At 39.7% G+C, this 26,260-nt stretch overlaps 2 protein-coding genes across 2 annotated transcripts in view; one reads left to right on the plus strand and one right to left on the minus strand.

Moving 5' to 3' along the window:
- tmem54b (transmembrane protein 54b) overlaps positions 1-26,260 on the minus strand; it is a 186,899-nt gene that overhangs the window by 103,618 nt on the left and 57,021 nt on the right. The gene's annotated exons all lie outside the window — the stretch shown is intronic.
- LOC130910320 (hippocalcin-like protein 1) overlaps positions 5,943-26,260 on the plus strand; it is a 67,083-nt gene continuing 46,765 nt past the window's right edge. Inside the window, exon 1 of the mRNA XM_057827514.1 lies at positions 5,943-6,340. The gene's annotated coding sequence lies outside the window, so the exon portion shown is untranslated. The remainder of the gene's footprint in view (positions 6,341-26,260) is intronic.

Raw genomic sequence — 26,260 nt, forward strand, 5'->3', positions numbered from 1 at the left:
TAGAAAGGCAACAGTGACTCAAATAACCACCCGTTACAACCAAGGTAGGCAGAAGAGCATCTCTGAACGCACAGTACGTCGAACTTTGAGGCAGATGGGCTACAGCAGCAGAAGACCACGCCGGGTGCCACTCTTTTCAGCTAAGAACAGGAAACTGAGGCTACAATTTGCACAAGCTCATCGAAATTGGACAATAGAAGATTGGAAAAACAGTGCCTGGTCTGATGAGTCTCAATTTCTGCTGCGACATTCGGATGGTAGGGTCAGAATTTGGCGTCAACAACATGAAAGCATGGATCCATCCTGCCTTGTATCAACGGTTCAGGCTGGTGGTGGTAGTGTAATGGTATGGGGAATATTTTCTTGGCACTCTTTGGGCCCCTTGGTACCAACTGAGCATTGTTGGAACGCCACAGCTTACCTGGGTATTGTTGCTGACCATTTCCATCCCTTTATGACCACAATGTACCCAATTTCTGATGGCTACTTTCAGCAGGATAATGCGCCATGTCATAAAGCTGGAATCATCTCAGACTGGTTTCTTGAACATGACAATGAGTTCACTGTACTCAAATGGCCTCCACAGTCACCAGATCTCAATCCAATAGAGCATCTTTGGGATGTGGTGGAACGGGAGATTCGCATCATGGATGTGCAGCCGACAAATCTGCACCAACTGTGTGATGCCATCATGTCAATATGGACCAAACTCTCTGAGGAATGCTTCCAGCACCTTGTTGAATCTATGCCACGAAGAATTGAGGCAGTTCTGAAGGCAAAAGGGGGTCCAACCCGTTACTAGCATGGTGTACCTAATAAAATGGCCGGTGAGTGTATATTTCCAAGGCTCCACACATGCTTTTTGCATTGGATGCACTGTTGCGCCTAACTTTTTTCTTATGGTGCACCAGCACAAAATGTAGGCGCACCCACATTTTTCATTGCATCACCTTTCACGCCATAGTTTTAATAACTCTCCATCACAGTCATATAATTACTTCATTGATTCATCTTCTGAACCGCATTTCCTCATGAGGGTCATGGGGGTGCTGGGGCTTATCACAGCTAATTCAAGGCAGAAGGCGCAGGGCACATATAGACACACAACCATTCACGCACACACTCACACCTATGGACAATTTTGTGTGTTCAATCACCATACCATGCACGTTTTTTTGGGATGTGGCAGGAACCCAGTGAAAACACATGCAGGTTTGGGAAAAACATGCAAACTCCACACTGGATTGCACCCACGATCCCAGAACTGTGAGGTGGACGTATAGTATTATATGTATGTTATCGGTCCTATTAATATTGTTATTGGATTTATTGGTATGACATCATAATTCCTATTATCAGACCGATAATTATCGGACCAATAATTCTTGTGTACCTATAGTTACTACCCTTCTGCTAATGTACTTTTTTTATGTGCTAATCTACTGTTGAGGTAACCACACCTGTCAACCCGAGGCCATTGCCAGTCTTACAAATAGTGACGGATGCCCTTACAAATTGGTGACTAATCTTACAACATTGTATATAGCGTGCAATATGAAACAAAAATAAAACTCAGTTTTTAAAAAATTATCAATTTATTGGTAATATTGTAACATATAACCTGGTGCAATCAAAGAACAATCAATATCTTCAGCTACATCATGATTACTAAAATTTAACAGTGACTTTTGTTATAATTGTATGTAGCACTTTTGGCAATTTCTATCATGTCTTGATGGCTGCACTTCATGGCACTTCAGCTCGCAATTCAGTTTGACTTGAAGGTAGTTCGTTAGTGTGTCCAATTATAGATCAAAAAATTAATTTACCGATGCAATCTTTGAGTCTGGGAACATTTGTTTAGCTAATTCTGAGAAGTGATCAGCAATAGTTGCATGCAAATTCTGTTCGGCAACAAATTGGCAGAATGAAATTTCCGCTTTCGTTACTTTTCATTCTGCAGATTTCATCTTTATGAGCAGTGTTGTTAATCTTACTTTGAAAAAGTAATGAATTAGTTACAAATTACATCTCCCAAAAAGTAATTGAGTCAGTAATTCAGTTACCTGAAGGTAATAGTAATTAGTGACTTGGAAAAGTAACTGGTGTTACCTTTCATGTTTTTTTTTTTTTTTCATTTAAAAAAACAAAGCCTTTCTGAGAAGTCTACTGCTTCAAAATGGCGGCTGTTTATTAACACCGCCGTCTGTCATTTCGCATGTAGTTCTATAAGCATTTGATATCTAGGGGTAGATTGTAGGCTGTCGGCGATGGTCAGGAAATATTGGAGCCACCTAGCCTAGCATCGCGTTTACTACAGCGTCACAACACTCTTCTCTCTCAGTGTCTCTGACTTTTCTCGCGCCATTCAACCAACGTAGTAACGCATCGTAACGCAGTCTCGTTGCCGAAACGGTGAAAAAATCCGAACGGAGAAAAAAAACGTAATGCATGAAAAACGTCTAGATTTTGAACGTACAGCATACACGCTTAAAAATCAGTGCTCACTTGTACAAATTACACTGAAACCGTACAACTTGAAAGGTATGGGTAACTGAGTTTCTAACTCAATTACTATTTGTTAATTTGTAAATGTAATTAATTACTTTTTAAAAGTAAGATTAACAGCACTGCTCACAGGTATATTTTTTTATCTTCGGTGAAAAACAGCAAACCGTGGACTACTGAGCTCTTGCGATATCTTCTTCATATATGTAGGTAAGCATGTGTTATAATGACCCCTACTGACGGAGATATACACACTAACAGTCACACAATTTCACTAACACATGATGTACAAAATGACCTTTTTTTCCATTCAATTTTATCACTGTATGTGTTCATAAAATATAAGACTATCTAATTGCAAAAATATATATATATGGCGGAAAACTCTCAGGTGACTTCAAGTTCCGGTCTGAGACCCCAAATTTAGCTAACTTTCAAAATTGTCCAATATGCATGTGTGATACATCATTGAAAAGCTTAAAATCTCAATTTTTGGGGGGAAGAAAAATTCTGAACTGGAGGGCATTTAACAAAATTGTTTTTTAAACAGCAAAACCCAACTGGAGGCGAGAGCACGCGAGAGCAGAATTAAAGACGCTACGATTTTAACGAGATATTATCGCGTACCTACCTTGTTTCGATCCAAAAACTCCATGTAACATGTATCACAGAGTGTCAAGACACAGCTGTGAATTGCCACAGCCAGATTTCTTTGGGATTTTATGGGCGAAACATGGTGATATAACAAGGGTTGCGATGCAGAAATTGCAGACAACAAAGAATGGTTGAGATTTTCTTTTTCATATATTTACCCTTTTAAATGTTATTGTTGTTTTTCTTTGTTTGGATCAATCATTTATCATCATATCAACATCAACATATCGGGGAAAATGCAACAGTAACAAAAAAAAAAAATACAATTAAGCGATAGTTATGAGGAAAATATCCGTGACTTTACAGACGCCATTTTTTTCATTGTGACATCATTTGTTTAAAAGTTTAAAATATGCGAGTGAATAATTTTTTAAAGTCATTTTTTATTTAAACGACATATTAGACATCAATTTATGATTCTAAGCTAAAAATGACAGACATTTTGAATAATAAATATAATTACCTTAGTTTTGTGGCTGGGTTAAAACAAAAGCGGTTACGCGACGTCTGTAAACGGGGGTTTTCAGGGTAAAACGGACAAATTAAAAACAGTTGGTGGGCTTAATGCGCCATGAATCTGCTATGGCAACATACAGAAATATTGTTCTATGAAACACAACAGTTGTTTTGGCTTAAAATACAGCAGTTTCTTTTAAAGAGGAGTGCAAGAGCAGAAACTGCTTTTTCAGTCTCGTTTGTGTTTTCCACCATATATATTTTTGAAAATTATATGCAAAGCAAATGACCGTCTAAGGTGCTCAAAAATAATTTTGACCCGTTATAAAAACATATTTTTTGTTCATTTCATTCATTTTTGTTGCAGTTTTATTGCTTTGCAACTTATATATATATATATATATATATATATATAGGAAAGTCAATTACATGCAATGACACTTTTCGGCCACTAAGGGGTTGCCTGCCCCCCCTTAAAATCCGCTTATGCTCACAGGTATATTTTTTTATCCTCGGTGAAAAACGGCAAACTGTGGACTACAAAGCTCTTGTGATATCTTCATATACACTCACCGGCCACTTTATTAGGTAAACCATGCTAGTAACGGGTTGGACCCACTTTGCCTTCAGAACTGCCTCAATTCTTCGTGGCATGGATTCAACAAGGTGCTGGAAGCATTACTCAAAGAGTTTGGTCCATATTGACATGATGGCATCACATAGTTGGAGCAGATTTGTCGGCTGCACATCCATGATGCGAATCTCCCGTTCCACCACATCCCAAAGATGCTCTATTGGATTGAGATCTGGTGACTGTGGAGGCCATTTGAGTACAGTGAACTCATTGTCATGTTCAAGAAACCAGTCTGAGATGATTCCAGCTTTATGACATGGCGCATTATCCTGCTGAAAGTAGCCATCAGAAGTTGGGTACATTGTGGTCATAAAGGGATGGACATGGTCAGCAACAATACTCAGGTAGGCTGTGGCGTTCCAACGATGCTCAATTGGTAATAAGGGGCCCAAAGTGTGCCAAGAAAAGAGTGCCACCACCAGCAGCCTGAATCGTTGATAGAAGGCAGGATGTATCCATGCTTTCATGTTGTTGACGCCAAATTCTGACCCTACCATCCGAATGTCGCAGCAGGAATCGAGGCTCATCAGACCAGGCAACGTTTTTCCAATCTTCTATTGTCCAATTTTGATGAGCTTGTGCAAATTGTAGCCTCAATTTCCTGTTCTTAGCTGAAAGGAGTGGTACCCGGCGTGGTCTTCTGCTGCTGTAGCCCATCTGCCTCAAAGTTCGATGTATGGTGCTTTCAGAGATGCTCTTCTGCCTACCTTGGTTGTAACGGGTGGTTATTTGAGTCACTGTTGCCTTTCTATCAGCTCGAACCAGTCTGGCCATTCTCCTCTGACCTCTGGCATCAACAAGGCATTTCCGCCCACAGAACTGCCGCTCACTGGATATTTTTTCTTTTTCGGACCATTCTCTCTAAACCCTAGAGATGGTTGTGTGTGAAAATCCAAGTAGATCAGCAGTTTCTGAAATACTCAGACCAGCCCTTCTAGCACCAACAACCATGCCACGTTCAAAGTCACTCAAATCACCTTTCTTCCCCATACTGATGCTCGGTTTGTACTGCAGGAGATTTTCTTAAACCATGTCTACATGCCTAAATGCACTGAGTTGCCGCCATGTGATTGGCTGATTAGAAATTAAGTGTCAACGAGCAGTTGGACAGGTGTGCCGAATAAAGTGGCCTGTAAGTGTATATATAGGAAAGTCAATTACATGCAATAACACTTTTCGGCCACCAGGAGGTTGCCTGACCCCCACCCCCCCTTAAAATCCGCTTATGCCCACAGGTATATATTTTTTTATCCTCGGTGAAAAACGGCAAACTGTGGACTACTGAGCTCTTGTGATATCTTCTTCATATATATAGTTAAGCATTTGTTATAGTGGCCCCTACTGACGTAATATACACACTAACAGTCACACAATTTTACTAACACATGATGCCCAAAATGACCTAAAATATATTTATATATTCTATTAATATTAATAAAATATAACACTATCTAATAGCAATATATATATATATATATATATATATATATATATATATATATATATATTCTAATAAATTACTTTGTGGTTGCTCGACGGAACGGGCTTATTCCCTGGTAGTGAGGTGACGTACTTTTTTTTTCCCGGTCCAACTGAGGAGAGAGATGGAGAAAGTAGGCGGGGCTGTGCGCCACGTCTATGCCAATAGGCGCAGGCCTACCTAATTAAAGCTCAACCAAGTAATCCCGGACGGCACCACCCAACCCACCCCCCGCGTTCAACATCCACTCCTTCGGCTCACACCATTGTAAAACACGCCGTCCTTCCACCGACCGCAGACTCCGCCGGAGGAGATCACGCAAAACATGCTCAGCGGGACTCGGCTCTAGTAAGACCGGAGTGGCTCGTCGGGGGGAGCATCCTTTCAAACATCCTAGGCATCGAGGCTCTCGGGGCAAGCGCGGATGTGCGCGCTGAGGAGCCGCAGAAGTCGCCTCTGAAAGCGGGTCGCGATAGAGCCAGCATCCCCGGAGCAAAGGGAGGAAAGCGCCCAGCATCCTTGTATCCCTCTCCGGCTGTCCTTGCACCCCGGCCCGGCTAATAGGAACAACGAGGACATCCTACCGTCGGTAGAGTGCTATATAGCGGGTAAGAGAGTGCTGTTCTTTAGAATTTTTCTGGAGGAGGGTCGTAATTGTCTAGTGTGACTTCTGTCTGCAGCCAATTGGAGCTGAAACATTCACTCACACGCAGGCATGTTCACTATAAATGCTTTAAAAGGGTTCTTCAATAGACCTTTTGTTTATTCATCCAATAGAAAGACTGGTCTTCATCTTTTTTTATTCATTTTTTATGAATGATCTTATATCTGAATGTAAAGAGGAACACTTATTGTTATTTAAGACTTTTAGGATGCAGCATATCTAGAAATACAGTAATAGCTTAATTTAATTTTCCCTCAATCTCTCGGCGGAGTTAATGGTATGTCACTTGGGTTGTGTTAGTTAGGTCACGCCCTGAAAGTCGGTTTTATTAGCGCGCCTACAACGCTCCCCCTGTCTTCTCTCACCAATTGGCAGTGTTGGCAACGACATCCATATAGATGAAGTCAACAGAGGCCATGGGATCACCAGAGCGAGGATGCTAATTATCACCTGTCACTTAGATGCTCTGAGATGTCATCGCCGCTCGGGATAACGAGGATGAGCGAACACTTGTGTGTGTGGGGTGGGGGTCTATGAATTTTCCAACAAGTTTGAACAGAAATAGCCACTGGATTTGGACCTTTATGCAGGATGAGTGCACTGGCTGTCAGCAGTCGGCTCAGTAAAATAACGGTGAAGCGTTCTTCTCCTGTGTTAAGTTATTAGTAGGGTTGTTCCGATCATGTTTTTTTGCTCCCGATCCGATCGTTTTAGTTTGAGTATCTGCCGATCCCGATATTTCCCGATCCGATTGCTTTTTTTTTTTGCTCCCGATTCAATTCCAATCATTCCCGATAATTTTTCCCGATCATATACATTTTGGCAATGCATTATGAAAAAAAATGAATAAAACTCAATTCAATTGCTCCAAGTATCTTTTTTTATTGTCCAACATGACATTGTTCCACTGCTTTGGATTAAAACAACACTGTGCTGATGTTTGTTGTTATTATGAACCAATCTCTAAACCAAAACTAAAGACTCTGGATGAGTGTAAGACATTTTGTCTGTAACGTTAAATACAATTAGAAAACGATTTAATTAATAAATATATATATATAAAAAAAAAAGGCAAGTCCGATATTTTTTTGTCGATTCCGATACTTTGAAAATGGCGTGATCGGACCCGATCGATCGGCATCCCAATCGATCGGGACATCTTTAGTTATTAGTCATCAACTTTTTTCAAAATGAGCTTTTTTTCAAGAAAAATTCAGCACAGCAATAGATGTGTTTTAACCCGTGTTGGGAAAGTTCATTTTCTACATGAACTAGTTCAAATTGCTGTTCAAAAATTTTAAAACTGTTCAGTTCCTCGGTCATAATTCAAAATTTTGAACTAAAGTGCATGGTTTTACAAAAATGAGCTTTTGTAGTTTTACTGCAAGCTAATATTGACAGAGTCAATATTAAAACAACAGACAGCAATTATCTTATCCAATTAAACTGTGTCAGATTCATCGTCATATTCAATTTGAAATCTGCGTCGGTACTGACCTGTTCGTTAAACCCACTTACATGTTGGTACTGGGCCAGTGTTCTGTCAGATTTTGGACACCATCAGGAATTGCAACTTTGCAGTTCTGCACATGTGCATAACGTTACAAAAAGCAGTGAATGCGGCGATTAAACGAGCGAGTAAACACCCCAAAATTTCTATAAATAAAGGAATTATGTACTTACGTTTGGTCTTAGATGCACACGAAGAAAAGTTCTCTCTCACCACATCTTCCCTGTGCAGTTAAGCATTTAATTACGCCGTATTCATGTTGCAGAAGTATGTTTATGATACAACTTGTTTAAATATTACCCAAAGATGCTAAATAAAGTCCAACTGAAAGTAAAAGAATGGTTATTCGCCACCATAAAAGCTTCGGGAGCAAAAGCTGCCATATTTGCTAAAACAACATAGCCGTGACAGCCTCAGGCAGCTTGATTTACCAGTTTGGATTGTTTTCCGCTATTAAGGTGTTGTTTGTTTGTTTTTTTTTTTTTTAAATAGTTTTTTTTTACCCTATGGCTTTATCTGTTTTGTCGGAAAGGCTCTAATTCAGAACTCACGAATGTGGTATACGGACTACGTGGCCCCTGGGTTCACACAGCCAATGGGATGAGACTTGGGAAATTGGGGAAATCACTGTTCTGTTATATGATATCTAGTGAGATGTGCGCGAGAGGTACGGTGCATCAAAGAGTTGACATTAGCCCTGCACAATATATCGTTTGAACATCGCCATCGCAATGTGCGCATGCGAAATAGTCCCATTGCAGAACGTGCGATTGTTTTTTGTTTTTATGTAAACCTTTGTTTTTCTTCATAAAACCAGCAATTGTGCAGAGACATGGCTTCCTGGATCCCTTTTATATTCACCAATCTTCATCATTAACAGATACAGTAAACCACCTTAACCTTGCTTAAACGGTATCATATGAATGCTGGGGATGTCCAGATCACATATTTTTGTACCAGAGTCTGAGTCACCTGATTTCGAGAATCTGGCGATACAGAGTCCCTATCCAATTAAAAAAAAAAAACGTTTTTCTTCTTGCTTTGACACTCACCCTGCCGAGAACAGCCTCTCACTTACACAATGAATGAGTTGCCATAGCACACTTCAGACTGTGTACCAAGCTTAACAAATGATTTACACATTTGTGAGTCCGATCGTAGAGCTTATGAGGCGTCTCTGGCCGGATCAAAGCAACCAGCCTGTCAGTCATCATTAACTTTAAATCCCAAACGGCAGCTGCACTGGTGACCAAGAAAAACAGTTTGGTCGGACTGCTTAACAGGATGAAGCAGAAAAATATAAATATATAAAAACCCGATCCTTTTCACCCAATTGGCTATCGGCCCGAAACCCGATCATATGTTCGAATCGGGACATCTCTAGTGAATACAATGAGGTCATATTAATCCACCAAAGACTTCCCAAACAGACCTATTCAAGTCATCTGGTGAAAATTCTTCTAGTTTTAATATAGCAATATATCGCAAACCCCCAAAAAGTCGCAATGTGAGTTTTTTTCGTTCAGCCCTAGTTGACATGACATATTAGGGGTGTGACAAAATATCGAAATGGTGATATATCGTGATACTTTGTATCCCAAAAGGTTATCGATATGCTCCTACCAAGAATTGAGATATCGTTTTAAAAAGGTGTCAATGTTTAAAAAAAAACAAAAACAAGTTGTTATCAAAATCTTCCACCATAATACAACCCCTAGCAAAAAGTATGCAATCACCAGTCTCGGACGAGCACTCACTAAGACATTTCATCATGTAGAACAAACTCAGACAGAAACTTGAAAAAAAAATTAATTAGTTCAAAAGTGCAACTTTTTAGCATTCAGAAACACTAAAATAAATGCATAAAAAACATTATTGTGGTCAGTAAATGTTATAGAGCAAGCGCAGGGAAATATTTGTGGAATCACTCCATTCTGAGGAAAAAAAATATGGAATCATGAGAAACAAACAAAGAGATAACAATCAAAACACATCTCTAGTATTTAGTAGCACCACCTCTGGCTTTTATGACAGCTTGCAGTCTCTGAGGCATGGACTTGATAAGTTCTTCATCAATTTGGTGCCAACTCGCTTTCATTGCAGTTGCCAAATCATCCATGCAGGCCTTGCTGTGGACCATATTTTTTCAATTTCCACCACAGATTATCAATAGGGTTGGGATCTGGGCTATTTGCAGGCCATGACATTGACTGGATGGGTCTTTCTCCAGGGAATGCTTTAACAGTGTTAGCTCTGTGGCATGATGCATTTTCAACCTTTGAAAATGACAAACATATTTTCAATTGAAGGGATAAGAAAGCTGTCTAAAATTTCAATGTAAGCTTGTGCATTTATTAAAGACTTAACCACAGCCATCTCCCCAGTGCCTTTGCCTGACATGCAGGCCCATATCATCAAGGACTGAGCAAATTTGATGTCTTCTTCAGGCAATCATATTTGTAAATCTCACTGGAACGGCACCAAACAAAAGTTCCAGCATCATCACCTTGTCAAGAGTCAAGAATCTGCATTGGACAAAAGTTCCAGCATCATCACCTTGTCAAGAGTCAAGAATCTGCATTGGACAAGGTGACGATGCTGGAACTTTTGTTTGGTGCTGTTCCAATGAGACCTTAAATGGCCCAAAATTACCGAATTGCCTGGCATTGACTGCCACTAACAGCCATAGACGTTCAATCCGTTTGAAGTGGGAGGGATGGCAGCGAATGAACGAATGTTCATTCGCTGCCACCCTCCCAGTTCAAATGGGTTGGACGTCTACTAGTGATAACCTAATACCAATTTACAATAGAAGCTGGTTTTTCTGTTAATTAGTTGTTTGTAGAATATCCTAGAATGATTTCCTGACCAATGTATCGATAATCATTGTATCGCCATATCGTCAGCTCATCGTCATCGTGAGCTTTGTATCGCAAATCGTAACGTATCATGAGGTACCAAGAGGTTCCCACTCCTATGACATATAGCGCAGTAGTCACATATGTTCTTTGCTGCACAACACCAGTACCTGACAATGAACGAGGTTATGAACGCCACTCACAACTGCTATAATGAGCACGTTCACAGTAATGTTCATGAGACAAAAATACGATGAGTTCAGTTCACGTTGGCCCAAAATATGAACGCGTTCATGCACAACACTAGTTTTAACATACAAACTACTTAAGAATATTCAGTTTATATTAGTTCCATAGGCAGATATTTTCACTTGGAAGACATTTTGTGCCTAAAAAATATGAAAAAGCTGCCACTAGAACTCACCGATTCAATAAGATTTTTCAAAGTTAAAACAAGTAAGGGTTTTTTTGTTTTTGTTTTTTTTCTGAAAGAAAATTTGTGATAAAAGTCACAACTGTCTTAAAATCTGTGCAGTAAGATTGTTAGGTGATTTCTGTGGTAAGCTTAAGTGAAAGCTGGAGGTGTGGTCTAATGCAGACAGGCGGGTGATGGAGACATGTTGAAAATTGTTTTTGTTGTTGTGGTTGTTTACTTACATGCTTAGAGTGCTGGCCATAAGTATTGGCACCCCTGCAATTCCGTCAGATAATGCTCAATTTCTCCCAGAAAATAATTGCAATTGCGAATACTTTGGTAGTAATATCTTCATTTATTTTGCTTGCAATGAAAAAACACAAAAGAAAATGGGGAAAAAAATCATTATCATTTCAAACAAAACTCCTAAAATGGGCCGGACAAAAGTATTGGCACCTTTTGAAAAATCATGTAATGCTTCTCTAATTTGTGTAATTAACAGGACCTGTTACTTACCTGTGGCACATAACAGGTGGGGGCACTAACTAAATCACACTTGCGGCCAGTTAAAATGGATTAAACTTGACTCAACCTCAACCCCGTGTCCTTGTGTGTACTACATTGAGCATGGAGAAAAGAAAGAAGACCAAAGAACTGTCTGAGCACTTGAGAAGCAAAATTGTGAGGAAGCATGGGCAATCTCAAGGCTACAAGTCCATCTCCAAAGACCTGAATTTTCTCGCGTGGTGTTATCAATAAGGGTAAAGCCCATGGCACTGTGGCTAACCTCCCTAGAAGTGGACGGAAAAGAAAAATTGATGAGAGATTTCAAGAAAGATTGTGCGGATGGTGGATAGATAATCTCGACTAACACCCAAACAAGTTCAAGCTGTGCTGCAGTCCGAAGGTACAACAGTGGCAACCCGTATATCCGTCGGCGTCTGAATGACAAGGGACTCCATGGTAGAATACCCAGAACACCCCATTTCTGACCCAGAGACATAAAAAAGCTAGCTGGAGTTTGCCAAAACTTACCTGAGAAAGCATGTTCTCTGATCAGATAAGAGAAAAGTAAAGCTTTTTGGGAAAAGGCATTAACATAGAGTTTACAGGGAAAAAAACGAGGCTTTCAAAGAAAAGAACACGTTCTCCACAGTCAAAGATAGTGGAGGTTCGGTGATGTTTTGGGGTTGCTTTGCTCCCTTTGGCACTGGACTGCTTGACCGTGTGCATGACATAATGAAGTCTGAAGACTACCAACACATTTTGCAGCATAATGTCGGGCCCAGTGTGAGAAAGCTGGGTCTCTCTCAGAGGTCATGGGTCTTCCAGCAGAACAATGACCCAAAACACACTTCAAAAAGCACTAGAAAATGGTTTGAGAGAACTCACTGGAGACTTCTAAAGTGGCTAGCAATGAGTCCAGACCTGAATCTCATAGAACACCTGCAGAGAGATCTGAAAATGGCAGTTTGGAGAAGGCACCCTTCAAATCTTAGAGACCTGGAGCAGATGGCCAAAGAAGAATGGTCTAAAATTCCAGCAAAGCATTGCAAGAATCTCATGATGGATACTGGAAGCGGTTGTACGCAGTTATTTTGTCTAAAGGTTGTGCTACCAAGTATTAGGATGAGGGTGCCAATACTTTTGTCCGGCCCATTTTTGGAGTTTTATGTAACATGATAAAACTTTAATTTTTTTTCATTCTTTTTTGTGTTTTTTTCATTGCAAGCAAAATATATGAAGGTATTACTACCAAAGCATTTGCAATTGCAACAATTTTTTGGGAGAAATTGAGCATTATCTGACAGAATTGCAGGGGTACCAATACTTTTGGCTAGCACTGTATATATGTTGAACTTGTTGAGAAACTGAAAAAGGAAGGAAATGTGTTTGTGCTACTTATTTGACACTATTGAGGTTGTTAAGATTGCGATAAACTTTTGGTTGATGGGAGTCTCAAAAGAGTAAATGCTTGGTTGGGGGCCAACCAAAAATAACAACTACTGCATTATGTTGGGTCTGGTTCATGACTATAAAATCAAGAGAAAAAGATAATAATTTAACTGTCTATTGGTGAATGTCAGTGCCAATGTGGACATCATGCGCCAACAGCATGTGATGGGAGGTTTGCTTGGAAAGCGACACAGTCTGAATTATGCTGCGGATGCGCTTTGGGGCCGAGGCAGCGTTTAGCTTGCATGTGCTAATCTACTTGTTACATAAGAAGGTACTGTGCGCTCGTCAGTCGGTCACCCAAAAAAAAATGACTAACCGTCAGTGCATATGCTCTTATTGTAGGTTGGAATGGTTTGGGAAAATGACTTAGGATTCTCTTTGAGATAGTTTTTTTCTTCCATATGTTCACAAACTGTTGCAACATGTTGCTCATGCCGACCTTGATGCCAGCAGCATCACCCCTCCCTGCCCCAACCCACGTGTCAGCATGTATGCAGAAAATAGAAGACCAGGAAAGTCACTTTGAATTAAGGTTTGTCCCTGTAAGGAAGGTCAATGTTGGTTTATGAGCATAAAAGCAGCAGGAGAAAACCTAGTTTGGCTTCTTCCAACAGCGTGATGGATGTGGAAGGCAGACGAATGATGAAGGAAAACACTAACCACTTTATGGGAGATAGGACTTGCAAAAGCATCAAAAGGTCCATATACTTCAGTTATCTGTTACTTTAACCACCCAGACAATCTGTCCCGGTCATCTGTTGTCTTTGTATTTCATGAAAATACAATGAAACCTCGAGTATTGCTTCCTTTCTTGTATAATACTTTGGTTCAAAAGGTGTTTTCCTCTAGCCACACAAAAATTATTTACTATGAACCAGTGTTTTTGTCAACGATGACTATAAAAATGACGAGATGATAACGAGCTAAAAACACGTCTTGGGAGACTAAAACAAAACTAGACAAATGCCAGTTTTCGTCTGATGAGACGAGAACTAGACAAATATGCGGCATAGTTTCCGTAACATGTTCACAATGTGCGACATTTTTATGTGTAGTTAGTGTTAGCCTACATCGTAGCAGTGTCTAGTTGTGTTACTCATGTGACGTGCTGCTACTCTCCAACTCACTGGTGTCCTTTTCAGGCTTGCTTGTTTTGAAACACGCATTTGTTTTCTTATCTTGGAAAGAGAGAATATGCAATGTAGGGTCGGTCACCAACGGGCTTACACTCACTAGTGATGCACATGATTACTGGGTTCGAGATCACAGAGCTGATTTGTGTACACTCTACCCCTTTCAATCACTTAGCTTATAGACTCTCCCACCCGCGCCTCCCTCTTTCCCTGGTTAACAGGCCCCCCACATGGTGTCAACCGGAAATAAATCTAGCTGACGATAGCACCAACATATTAGTAGTTAGTGTAGACGTTCAATGTATTTCTTGTTATTGTTTGTTTGTGTTTCTTTTCTTTCTTCTCTTGTGTTTCTTTTCTTCTGTTCCCCCATTACCTCTTCCTGTTCGCTGCTTTGTCATAACAAACGAGGTATGTTGAATGATCACAATGGGAGTATGTCATACTGTCAATGTGAAACATTAAAACTTTTCAGACCAACTGGGCACTTAGACTTCCATTGTCTGTGTCAAACATCTGGACAGGACAGGTTTAAAAAAAACAAAAACCAAAAAAAACAAAGAAAGAAACAAACAAAAAAAAGACCATATGCAATGTTGCTTTTGCCTTTCAAGGTCTATGCTGAGTGATCATCGCACACTAAATGTAACTCGTAGCATTAGCATAGCATTTACGTTCGGGTTAGCATTCGGCTAATGCTTACGGCGAGCATCCTCTTAAACTCTTGGACAACTTTTTTTTTTTTTTTACATTGATTTCGTGGCATTCAGGTGGGCCTAATAAATTTAAAATAATGTACTGTTTGCCTGCTGAGCGTGTATCAACACCAAGTTGGTGTTGTCCTTGTAGACGCTACAATATGTGCTGATCCGTCATTGTGTATTCAAAATTGTTGAAAATCTTTGAAATTGTTGGAAACCTTTATTTTTGGACAAAAACATTTGAATTTTACAGGCAAAAACATTTTGAGTAAATGTCGACAAAAACAAAACGAAATTAGTGTGAGTTTTCATCAACAAAAACTAGACGAAACCTTTTGAAATGACTAAAATATGACTAAGACTCATAAGTATTATAGGGCTGTCAAACGATTAAAATTTTTAATCGAGTTAATCACAGCTTAAAAATTAATCGTAATTAATCGCAATTCAAACCATCAATAAAATATGCCATATTTTTCAGTAAATTATTGTTGGAATGGGAAGATATATAGACGGATATATACATTCAACATACTGTACATAAGTACTGAATTCGTTTATTATATCAATAAATCAACAAGATGTCATTAACATTAACATTCTGTTAAAGTGATCCATGTATAGAAAGACTTGTAGTTCTTAAAAGATACTGTAAATGTTAGTACAAGTTATAGAAATTTTATATTAAAACCCCTCTTGTTTTCGTTTTAATAAAATTTGTATAATTTTCAATCAAAAAATAAACTAGTAGCTTGCCATTGTTGATGTCAGTAATTACACATTGCTCATGGTGCTGAAACCCATAAAATCAGTCGCACCTGAGCACCAGCAGAGGGCGACAAAACACCAAAAAACACAAGTAACAAGTGGACATGACACTGTGCTGTCATTTTAATCTGTCTGAGCGGGGCATGTGCGCTAATTACGTCAAATATTTTAACGTGATTAATTTAAAAAATTAATTACCGCCCGTTAACGCATAATTTTGACAGCCCGAAAGTATCCTCCAAAAGACAAAGACAAAAATTAAAAGGGTTGCCAAAAACAACACTGCTATGAACAGTGAACATTGTTGTTAAAAAATGTTTTGGGGTCTAAATTTGTCCTAAGAATGGCTCCAAAGAAACTGAAAACCTTTGTTGAGGTCAAGCCAAGGAGCAGGTGGCACACTGTAATTCTCCATGCCAAGGAGGAGGCAATGCTGGAGGTTGAAAAAAAAATAAAGCGATTGGCCCAGGGGAGGTCTGTCACAAACTAAAATTTTTCATCATGGAACTAGTGAGAATCCAAGAGGATTTAAATGTGTAATTCCTCCCCCATGTGACTGTTTTCATCTGCAGAAAGGGGAGGGGGAGAAGGTGTGGCTAGCATGGGCTGATGCGGGGGTCTATGTGTTTCCCCCATGCTAGTTTATAATCTCTTCTGATCCCGAGGAAGGGGAGGAGCCGGGATGTCTCGATGTGGTCTGGGATAAGCCAGAGGAAGCAGACACTCCGCTTAACTTTCAAGACTGAAGTTATAGCAGCGTAGTAAAGGACGTCCTCGTGCTCACCTTTGGTCCACATCCAGTCAGTCGGTCAGTGGTGATGTACTGGAGGTCCTCCTTCAGGAAAATGAAACTGGCCTGCTGTTTTTGATATTTTAGTGGCTAAACAAGCATGCTGTTTCAGTTATGAAAAGTTAATTCTGTGCAATACAAGCGATAAGTATGGTATTTCCGCATAAGCGGATTTTAAGGGGGGGCCAGGGGAGTCATGCCTCCCCCCGTGGCCGAAAAGTGTCATTGCATTGTGTTGTAAAGCAAAAAAACTGCAACAAAAATGAATGAAATTAACAAAAAAAAACAAAAAAATTTTTATAATGGGTCGAAATTATTTTTCGAGCACCTTAGACAGCATATATGTATGCTTTGCATACATATATATATATTAGAGAAAAAATATTTTTTTAAATGATTTTTTTTCTTTGATTGAAAATATTTTTCTTTGATTGAAGCAACTTTTTTGGGGATTGAATGATTTAGACACAAATGTCCTAATCATAATATGGCCCAAACACAAAAAGGATTGTTTCAATCAAAGAAAAATTAAGTGTTCAAATGCAAATTTTTCAATCTCAAATATTTTTTCGCATTCAAATTTTCTATGATTGAATTTTTTCCTTTTTCTTTTTTTTTTTGATTGAAGTGATTTTTCTTTTTGAAAATCTATATTTTTTTGAAGGAACTTATTTTTTGATTAAATATTAAAGAGAAAAATGTCCTAGCCAAAATGTGGCCAAAACACAAATTAACATTACTTCAATAAAAAAGTTGCTTCAATCAAAAAATAAATAAAGAAAAAAATAATCAAAGAAAAATTGCTTTCACATGCATTTTTTTTTTTTTTTTTTTTTTTTTTAGTTTTTTGAGTTTCAAACTTATTTTTGCATTCAAACACTTTTTTTTTTGATTGAAGTGACTTTTTTGGTTGAAAATATATATTTTGATTGAAGCAACTTTTTTCTTTTTTTTTTCTTTTATTGAAGGAACATTTTTTCGATTGAATAATAAAGACACAAATCTACCTCCATATGGCTCCGCCCAGGGGATACAATTTTTGACTGGGGTAACTACATTGGCAGGACACCGGCGGGCGTACCAAATTCAATGGATGACGATCTTGGCGAAAAGTATTGCCTAAGCAGCCTGATTTAGAATTCCCCTCAAGAATGATGGGAAACAAAAAACGTTAATTGTCAACTTATTATTTTAAATATTCTTGTAAATGAATATTATTGCTGACACTGCGTTTTGGGTCATCACCATATTGTGCCCCTCCTGCCCCAAAAGTCAAACTCCGCCTATGTATTTCCGTTTTAGTGATTATCATTTTCGCACCTGCTGTGTGCAAATGAAATTCTATTGCAAGGCAGGTCCAAAAGAAAAATCCATTTAGCTGAAACATTAAATAGACTGCTCCTATGGGGCATCCGACAATCAACTGTGTTAATAATTAACACTGTTTATTGTCTATTGAATTCATTCAATTAGTCACAAAAAATAAAATTCCGTTTAAACATTTGCATGAGTTTTGTCTATATTTGTATCTGAATTCTGAGTCAGCCACAGGACTATTTTGCAGTCGAACTAACAAAACCTTGATTACAATGATAAAACCCCCATCTTGCTGCTTCACCACAAGGGAATCCAATCAAACGGACGCTGGCCCAGATTAACAGGCGAATCCTCTACGTAACATCGACCGAGTAGTAACTCAAGAACTTCAAAAGCATCCACAATAATAATACAAATGCGAAATAGGTTTTAAAAGAACTAACAGTCATTTGGAGGTTGAGCTCCTGCAGCCATTAGTAGGCTGAAAGGACAGCCATTTACTGAAAGAGATCGACGTGGTGCGGCTAGTCAAGTCGGGAGACTGAAAGAAAAGGAGTGTGCGCGGCGTGTGTACGCATGCGTTCCTTGGCATAAAAGGGCCGACTCAACTCAAATGGCACACGCTCTTCTATTCAGATCTTATCTCAAAGAGGCCTTCTTCTTATTTCCACTACACGTCCAACAATTCCTCTTCGTTCCGTCGATGCATCGTGAGCCCCACGAGGGAAGCGCATATTTTCCCTCTCCTCTTTTGCATCATCACATGTCCTCCAGTCTTCACTTTGCCTTTCAACTTCGCCCTTATCCTTTTTTGTCCTCTTTATTTGAAATGGCTCTCAGCATAAATAAAACAGTAGTTTGACATCACCCTTTACGCCAACAGTAAAGCCATTTAGAGAAGATTGTTGCTGTTCCAATCAGTTAAGGCTATTTCCAGGAAATGAATTGAAAAACAGTACATGGTGTTTATTCTGAAATTGAACGTGCAAACTCCTATGATTAAAGGATGATGCAACTGGGCTTGAAAGTTATATGAAGTGTCGTCAATCAATTGTGCGGCATAAAAAAAGGTGAAAAAGTAAAAATTGAAGGGGAAAGGCATATCGTGTTATTCTATACAGTGATCCCTCATTTTTTTGTGGTTAATTGGGACCAAAACCCGCCTCGATAAGTGAAAAACCGCGACGTGTGTGTGTTGTGTGCGTTAAATGTATTTATTCAGGTTTAGCATTGGAAAGTGATACATACTTATAAGACATGTTTTTTTACTTTTTTGCTCCTAAAGCATAATTTAAAAAAAGCAACATGTTTTAATAAATGGTTTTTAAGCACTTCAATTGTAACTAGGCCTGCAAGCAGGACTGAACGGGCCCTCGCAATCTAGCGCAACTCGGACGTCACGCAACTCGGACTGTGTGCAGGTCAGGGTGGTGGCAGATCCTCCTCTCTAATCATCTCATTAGAACCTAACATGCTCGAAAATCGCCTATTTACATTCCCACACCCAAGAGATAAAAACTCCTATTGGAGAGAGTACTACAAAAAAGGAGCCACTACTGAGCTGTGCAGCCAAGCCCTTATTCAAAACCAAAATTAATCTTCTAACTGGGCCAATTCGACCAAGTGTGCCAAATATTGTGGCTCTATAAGCTGCCTGAGTCTCTGAAAAAAAAGATTTCCTTTAAATGGCGAACAAAGGGTCGTCACGGCAACAGACAAAGACACGTGGACATTGGCCGTAAATAAGTATTTTAATAGGTCTTGAAACTACAATGACCAACCTGAAAAGAACTGGACATGTTTTGGAAAAACGAGTGACTTTCTATCGCCACTAGTTGGCGCTGTAGGGTTGATGCAAATGACCCCTACAAGGCCCTTCAGGGTATGACTCTCAACAAGCACGGGAAGTTTGGCGCAGATATCTTGTATATCTGCCGAGTTATGACTGTTCAAAGTTTTTGGAGAGAAAAATTGTTAACAGTCATTTTCACTTTCCTGTTTGGACCCTTCCGCTTCAACGAAACTTCAATATTTTTCATCAGGCAGCTGAAGACAGGTCTTAAGGCTTCCCTTATGCAGGTTTGAGGTAGATTGATTTTTTCTTTTAGAGGAGGAGTGTGTCCCGTAAAAAAGGGCATTTCCTGTTCCCACTAGGAGGCGCCAGGCACAAATGGTAAATGTTCAATCCAGTCCTGCTCAGGCTGGTATACCTCACACACATGCCAGATTTAAAATAGATTGAACGTTGTATGAGGGAGTTATCAGTCATTTTCCGAATTTGGTGTTTTGGCGAAAAAATGGCCGACTTTGGCACCCCGCCCAGGTCAGGCCCGTGAATGAAAACACACCATTTTGATAACTTAAGATTTCATATGCCTCATGAACAGTCTCGCCAATTTTGAGAATGATCAAACTAATTCCCTAGGTGCCAAGGTGTAAAATGTGCACACTGTAAATCGATAAAAATTTCACATTCAATCCAAAATACCCGATTTCCTGTTGGGTTTGGAATATGCATGCAAGAGACTTTTTGGAGCAGTTTTGTACAAGGTATCGACTCTCCGAATTTCATCCCTCTACGTTGAAAAAACCTAAAAGGAGAGGCCTTTTTGAAAATTTCAAGGGGGCGCCACTGAGCCATTTTGTTACATGTGTTCGTAACGTTGCAAGATTATTGAACGTTATGCAAAGCCGCATGTATGTGCAAATTTTGGTGAGTTTTTATGCATATTCAAGCCTCAAAATGTAAACTCTTACTGTGAACCCATGAAAATTTCACATTCGATCCAAAATACCCGATTTCCTGTTGGATTTGGAATATGGGTGCAAGAGACTTTTTGGAGCAGTTTTGCATAAGGTATCTACTCCCCAAATTTCCTCGCTCTATGTTGAAAAAACCCAGTAGGAAAGGCCTTTTTCAAAACTTCTTTCTGTCGCCACTAGTTGGCACTGTAGAGTTGATGCAAATGACCCCTACAAGAACCTTCAGGGTATGACTCTCAACAAACACGGAAAGTTTGGCGCAGATATGTTGCATATCTGCCGAGTTATGACTGTTCAAAGTTTTTGGCGAGACAAATTGTTGACGGTCATTTTCACTTCCAGTTTGGACCTCTCCGCTTCAACGAAACCTCAATATTTTTCATCAGGCACCTGAACACATGTCTTGAGGCTCCCCTGAAACAGGTTTGAGGTCAATAGATTTTTTTCCCTTGGAGGAGGAGCCTGTCTCGTAAAGAAGGCCATTTCCTGTTTCCACTAGGGGCGCTAGGCCTAATGGGTAATATTTCAATGCAGTCATGTTCAGGCTGGGATATCTCATAAACATGGTAAAAATGAAAAAGATTGAACGTTGGATCACGGAGTTTTTAATCATTTTCTGAATTTGGTGTTTTGCCCAAAAATGGCCAACTTTGGGACTACGCCCAGGCCAGACCCTTGGATGAAAACTCACCATTTTGAAAACTTAAGATCTCATATGTCTCCTGTATAGTCTGACCAATTTTGAAGACGATCCAACTATTTTCTTCAGCGACAAGGTCTCAAATGTAAATCGATAAAATTTCACATTTGATCCAAAATTTCCGACTTCCTGTTGGATTTGGAATATAGGTGCAAGAGACTTTTTGGAGCAGTTTTACGCAATGTATCGACTCACCAAATTTCATCGTTCTACGTTGAAAAAACCTAATAGGAAAGGCCTTTTTGAAAATTTCAAGGGGGCGCCACTGAGCGATTTTGTTAAATTTTTTTGTAGATTATCAAAATTTACGCAAAGTTGCATGTATGTGCAAATTTTGGTGAGTTTTCGTGCATGTTCAGGCCTCCAAACGTAAACTCCAACTGTGAACCGAAAAAATTTCACATTTGATCCAAAATATCCGATTTCCTGTCGGATTTGGAATATGGGTGCAAGAGGCTTTTTTGAACAGTTAGGCATAAGGTATCTACTCCCCAAATTTCATCGCTCTACGTTGAAAACCTGAGAGGAGAGGCCTTTTTGAAAATTTTAAGGGTCAAGGGGGCGCCACTGAGCCATTTTTTGAAATTTTTTCAAAACGACGCAAGATTATCAAATTTTACGCGAATCTGCACGTATGTGCAAATTTTGGTGACTTTTCGTGCATGTTCAGGCCTCCAAATTGGCCATTTTCATTTGCCCTGAAAAAAGAAGAATAATAATAATAACTAGGCCTGCAAGCAGGACTGAACGGGCCCTCGCAATCTAGCGCAACTCGGACGTCACGCAACTCGGACTGTGTGCAGGTCAGGGTGGTGGCAGATCCTCCTCTCTAATCATCTCATTAGAACCTAACATGCTCGAAAGTCGCCTATTTACATTCCCACACCCAAGAGATAAAAACCCCTATTGGAGAGAGTACTACAAAAAAGGAGCCGCTACTGAGCTGTGCAGCCAAGCCCTTATTCAAAACCTAAATTAATCTTCTAACTGGGCCAATTCGACCAAGTGTGCCAACTATTGTGGCTCTATAAGCTCCCTGAGTCTCTGAAAAAAAATATTTCCTTTAAATGGCGAACAAAGGGTCGTCACGGCAACAGACAGAGACACGTGGACATGGGCCGTAAAAAAGTATTTTAATAGGTCTTGAAACTACAATGACCAACATGAAAAGAACTGGACATGTTTTGGAAAAACGAGTGACTTTATATCGCCACTAGTTGGCGCTGTAGGGTTTATGCAAATGACCCCTACAAGGCCCTTCAGGGTATGACTCTCAACAAGCACGGGAAGTTTGGCGCAGATATCTTGTATATCTGCCGAGTTATGACTGTTCAAAGTTTTTGGAGAGAAAAATTGTTGACAGTCATTTTCACTTTCCTGTTTGGACCCCTCCGCTTCAACGAAACTTCAATATTTTTCATCAGGCACCTGAAGACAGGTCTTAAGGTTTCCCTTATGCAGGTTTGAAGTAGATTGATTTTTTCCCTTTAGAGGAGGAGTGTGTCCCGTAGAAAAGGACATTTCCTGTTCCCACTAGGAGGCGCCAGGCACAAATGGTAAATTTTCAATCCAGTCCTGCTCAGGCTGGTATACCTCACACACATGCCAGATTTAAAATAGATTGAACGTTGTATGAGGGAGTTATCAGTCATTTTCCGAATTCGGTGTTTTGGCGAAAAAATGGAAGAATTTGGCGCCCCGCCCAGGTCAGGCCCGTGAATGAAAACACACCATTTTTATAACTTAAGATTTCATATGCCTCATGAACAGTCTCACCAATTTTGAGAATGATCAAACTAATTCCCTAGGTGCCAAGGTGTAAAATGTGCACACTGTAAATCGATAAAAAGTTCACATTCAATCTAAAATACCCGATTTCCTGTAGGATTTGGAATGTGTGTGCAAGAGACTTTTTGGAGCAGTTTTGCACAAAGTTTTGACTCTCCAAATTTCATCACTCTATGTTAGAAAAACCTAAATGGAGAGGCCTTTTTGAAAATTTCAAGGGGGCGCCACTGAGCCATTTTGTTATCTTGTTTCGTAACGTTGCAAGATTATCGAACGTTATCCAAAGCCGCATGTATGTGCAAATTTTGGTGAGTTTTTATGCATATTCAAGCCTCCAAATGTAAACTCTTACTGTGAACCCATGAAAATTTCACATTCGACCCAAAATACCCGATTTCCTGTTGGATTTGGAATACGGGTGCAAGAGACTTTTTGGAGCAGTTTTGCATAAGGTATCTACTCCCCAAATTTCCTTGCTCTATGTTGAAAAAACCCAATAGGAAAGGCCTTTTTTAAAACTTCTTTCTGTCGCCACTAGTTGGCACTGTAGAGTTGATGCAAATGACCCCTACAAGAACCTTCAGGGTATGACTCTCAACAAACACGGAAAGTTTGGCGCAGATATGTTGCATATCTGCCGAGTTATGACTGTTCAAAATTTTTGGCGAGACAAATTGTTGACGGTCATTTTCACTTCCAGTTTGGACCTCTCCGCTTCAACGAAACCTCAATATTTTTCATCAGGGACCTGAACACATGTCTTGAGGCTCCCCTGAAACAGGTTTGAGGTCAATAGATTTTTTTCCCTTGGAGGAGGAGCCTGTCTCGTAAAGAAGGCCATTTCCTGTTCCCACTAGGGGGCGCCAGGCCTAATGGGTAATATTTCAATGCAGTCGTGTTCAGGCTGGGATATCTCATATACATGCTAGAAATGAAAAAGATTGAACGTTGTATCACGGAGTTTTTAATCATTTTCTGAATTTGGTATTTTGCCCAAAAATGGCCGACTTTGGGACCACGCCCAGGTCAGACCCTTGAGTGAAAACTCACCATTTTGAAAACTTAAGATCTCATATGTCTCCTGAATAGTCTGACTAATTTTGAAGACGATCCAACTATTTTCTTCAGCGACAAGGTCTCAAATGTAAATCGATAAAATTTCACATTTGATCCAAAATTTCTGGCTTCCAGTTGGGTTTGGAATATGGGTGCAAGAGACTTTTTGGAGCAGTTTTGCACAATGTATCGACTCGCCAAATTTCATCGTTCTACGTTGAAAAAACCTAATAGGAAAGGCCTTTTTGAAAATTTCAAGGGGGCGCCACTGAGCCATTTTGTTAAATTTTTTTGTAGATTATCAAAATTTACGCAAAGTTGCATGTATGTGCAAATTTTGGTGAGTTTTCGTGCATGTTCAGGCCTCCAAATGTTAACTCAAACTGTGAACCGATAAAAATTTCACATTTGATCCAAAATATCCGATTTCCTGTTGGATTTGGAATATGGGTGCAAGAGGCTTTTTTGAACAGTTAGGCATAAGGTATCTACTCCCCAAATTTCATTGCTCTACGTTGAAAACCTGAGAGGAGAGGCCTTTTTGAAAATTTTAAGGGTCAAGGGGGCGCCACTGAGCCATTTTTTGACATTTTTTCAAAACGACACAAGATTATCGAAATTTACGCAAAGCCGCACGTTTGTGCAAATTTTGGTGACTTTTCGTGCATGTTCAGGCCTCCAAATTGGCCATTTTCATTTGCCCTGAAAAAAGAATAATAATAATAATAATAATAATAATAATAATAATCCTTTGCAAAACAATAGGGCCTTCGCACGCTCAGTGCTCGGGCCCTAATAACTAGGCCTGCAAGCAGGACTGAACGGGCCCTCGCAATCTAGCGCAACTCGGACGTCATGCAACTCGGACAGTGTGCAGGTCAGGGTGGTGGCAGATCGTCCTCTCTAATCATCTCATTAGAACCTAACATGCGCGAAAGTTGCCTCTTTACATTCACACACCTAAGAGATAAAAACCCCTATTGGACAGAGGACTACAAAAAAGGAGCGAATAAAGGGTCATCACAGCAACAGACAGAGACATGTGGACATGGGCCGTAAAATAAGTATTTTAAAAGGTCTTGAAACTACAATGACCAACCTGAAAAGAACTGGACATATATTTTAAAAAATGAGTGACTTTCTATTGCCACTAGTTGGCGCTGTAGGGTTGATGCAAATGACCCCTACAGGACCCTTCAGACTATGACTCAACAAGCACGATATGTTTGGCGCAGATATGTTGTAGAAGTTATGACTGTTCAAAACTTGTGGTGAGACGAAATGGCTTCAGTCATTTTTACTTCTCCTGTTGGACCCTTCTGCTTCAACCAAACCTCAGTATTTTTCATCAGGCACCTGAACACATGTCTTCAGGCTCCCCTGATGCAGGTTTGAGGTGAATAGATTTTTTTTTCCTTGGAGGAGGAGCCTGTTTCGTAAAAAAGGCATTTCCTGTTCCCACTAGGGGGCGCTAGGCCTAATGAGTAATATTTCAATGCACTCGTGTTCAGGGTGGGATCCCGCACATACATGCCAGATATGAAAAAGATTGAACGTTGTTTCAAGGAGCTATTAGTCCTTTACTGAATTTGTCATTTTGCCGAAAAAATGGCCGACTTTGGCACCACGCCCAGGTCAGACCCATGAATGAAAACACACCATTTTGAAAAGTTTAGATTTCATAGGTCTCCTGAATTGTCTAACCAATTTTGAAGATGATCCAATTGATTCCCTCTGTGACAAGGTCTCAAATGTGCACCCTGTTAATTGATAAAAATTTCACATTCGATCCAAAATACCCGATTTCCTGTTGGGTTTGGAATATGGGTGCAAGAGACTTTTTGGAGCAGTTTTGCACAAGGTATCGACTCCCCAAATTTCATTGCTCTACGTTAAAAAAACCTAATAGGAAACGCCTTTTTGAAAAATTCAAGGGGGCGCCACTGAGCCATTTTGTTACATTTTTTTGTAACGTTGCAAGATTATCGAAATCCACACAAAGCCGCATGTATGTGCAAAATTTGGTGAGTTTTCGTGCATGTCCAGGCCTCCAAATGTAAACTGTACTAGAAATGGACAGAAATTTCACATTTGATCCAAAATACC

This window comes from Corythoichthys intestinalis, chromosome 22 (assembly GCF_030265065.1).
Source record: "Corythoichthys intestinalis isolate RoL2023-P3 chromosome 22, ASM3026506v1, whole genome shotgun sequence".
Taxonomy (NCBI): domain Eukaryota; kingdom Metazoa; phylum Chordata; class Actinopteri; order Syngnathiformes; family Syngnathidae; genus Corythoichthys; species Corythoichthys intestinalis.